Source organism: Schistocerca piceifrons, unplaced genomic scaffold (assembly GCF_021461385.2).
Source record: "Schistocerca piceifrons isolate TAMUIC-IGC-003096 unplaced genomic scaffold, iqSchPice1.1 HiC_scaffold_1424, whole genome shotgun sequence".
NCBI classification, from domain to species: Eukaryota; Metazoa; Arthropoda; class Insecta; order Orthoptera; family Acrididae; genus Schistocerca; species Schistocerca piceifrons.
The window spans coordinates 90001-92500 of NW_025727263.1; the positions used below are offsets into that span (position 1 = coordinate 90001).

The window sequence follows — 2500 nt, forward strand, 5'->3', positions numbered from 1 at the left end:
GGTCGGGACTCTGTTTGCATGTATTAGCTCTAGAATTACCACAGTTATCCAAGTAACGTGGGTACGATCTAAGGAACCATAACTGATTTAATGAGCCATTCGCGGTTTCACCTTAATGCGGCTTGTACTGAGACATGCATGGCTTAATCTTTGAGACAAGCATATGACTACTGGCAGGATCAACCAGGGAGCTGCGTCAACTAGAGCTGAGCAGCCGGCCGCCCGGGAGTGTGTCCCGGGGGCCCGCGCGAACACGCAAGCGTCCGCTCAATCATTCTGCAAACAGGAGGAGGCTGAGCTCCCCTGCACAATACACCTCGAAACCCTCTCAGGTCCCGGCGGCGCGCAGCGCCGTCCCAAGTACTTGGTCGGGTTCGAGAGAGGCGCAATCGCCCGGAGTTAGGCGAGTAGACGCTTTCGGTGCGACCACCCGTGCTCCCAACTGAGCTTGCCGCTGCCGACAGAGGCCCGGGAGCGTGCTGTCGTGGCATTGCCGGCGGGAGACAACACGCGCCACCTACGGTGACCGGCAGCTCCAACGCCAGCGCCACAGAAGGACAAAAGCCCCACTTGGGTGCCGAAGCGAACTCTCCCAGCACAGCGCACGCGCCAACACATCCGCACAGCTGCGATACAAACCACCAGCGAGAACCGCTGGGGCGACCGAGCAGCAGACGGCGTCGCGGCGCCGAGCGCCGGGCGGCGGCGCATCCTCAACGCACACAGTCCTCAATCGGACCAGCACACTGAAGATGTCCACCGCGCTTCGCACCGGGCCCGCGAGGACCTACTTTGGCCGCACGGCGCCGCGCGCAGGGTGCGCCGGCGCGCAGCTGCGACGCCTGCCGCGTCCGTCGGCCGGCGCGCCTGCCACTGGCCGCCCCCACCAGCCGGCTGTAGCGCGTGCGCCCACGCACCGCGCGGCCAGCACGCCGGGAGGCGCCCCCTCACCGGCCGGGGACGGTCCCACCCAGCCACCGCCGCGTATCGCTTCACACCCAGATGCCGTTCAGTTTCGTCGGCATGGTGGGTATCGCTGGAACAACCGGTTAGTACCTCAACCTATCGTCGCCATCACCGATTCACCCCTAGCGAGAACAACCGCACCACAACAGGTTACCATTTGTTCATTTGCGTAACTTCACCAGAAAACGCAGGCGTCCATCGCCATTTGCAACTTCAACGATTATTGCATGCCTGTGTCAGGTGTCACGCCACACTACGTCTGCCCACATACACGCAACAAAATGTGCACGCCTAGACAATACGTGGAAGGTGGCCCCCGTACGTATGCGATGTCCATTGCTCGAACGACTGTCAACCGGCCTCTGTAGCATGTCGCAGATATGGAACGCGGTGCACCATGCCATCACGGTGTGTGAGGAGAGACGACTAGGTCCGAATACATCAACAGACAGCTCATGCTGATCGCCATCCACGGCGTCCGTTCCTCCCACACGTCTCTATGGCGTACCACACTGCAATCCAGCTCTCATAGGGAGACGACACGTAGCTGCGTGCACAATATTTGCACTGTATGGTCCGCCGTTTTTGGGCGCAGTCGTTGTGCGGTCACACATGTGCCACGATGTATCATTCAGTACATAAGGACGAATGTGCAGTACAGATTGTGGTTCACGCGTACGACATCAGCGGACAGTTGACACAGGCCGCACCACAACGTAGCCTGAGTACGTCGCATGCGAAGGGCATTGAACATGCAAACTTCTCACCAACCAGCTTGCGAAGGCAGGGGGCAAGGTGGGGACGTGGGGAGGGGCGGCATGTACGTCCTGCTGCCATCCACATTACAGTGTACAGCAGGAGCATGTGGAAAGTGAGCAAGACTTGCAAGGTGTTTAACATGAAGCGATACACAGGGGTGCGGGCAGTGCGAGTAGCGAACTATATTGCGAGGGTTGCGGGTGGGCAACACTACAGTAATTGAACGAGTCGTATAACAATTACAGAGCAGGTTTAGGCGACAACGTGGGTTACGTTAAGGCGACAACATGGGTTAGGTTAAGGCACAACATGGGTTAGGTTAAGGCACAACATGGGTTAGGTTAAGGCACAACATGGGTTAGGTTAAGGCACAACATGGGTTAGGTTAAGGCACAACATGGGTTAGGTTAAGGCACAACATGGGTTAGGTTAAGGCACAACATGGGTTAGGTTGAGGCACAACATGGGTTAGGTTAAGGCACAACATGGGTTAGGTTGAGGCACAACATGGGTTAGGTTGAGGCACAACATGGGTTAGGTTGAGGCACAACATGGGTTAGGTTAAGGTACAACATGGGTTAGGTTAAGGTACAACATGGGTTAGGTTAAGGTACAACATGGGTTAGGTTAAGGTACAACATGGGTTAGGTTAAGGTACAACATGGGTTAGGTTAAGGTACAACATAGGTTAGGTTAAGGTACAACATAGGTTAGGTTAAGGTACAACATAGGTTAGGTTAAGGTACAACATAGGTTAGGTTAAGGTACAACATAG

The 2500-nt window shown here is 56.2% G+C and overlaps 1 non-coding gene across 1 annotated transcript in view; it reads right to left on the reverse strand.

Annotated features, from left to right (window-relative positions):
* Nucleotides 1-190, reverse strand: part of LOC124734342 — a 1909-nt gene extending 1719 nt beyond the window's left edge. Inside the window, exon 1 of the ribosomal RNA XR_007009334.1 lies at nt 1-190. This exon is cut by the window's left edge and continues 1719 nt beyond it. This is a non-coding gene — a ribosomal RNA (small subunit ribosomal RNA).
* Nucleotides 191-2500: the final 2310 nt, after the last annotated feature.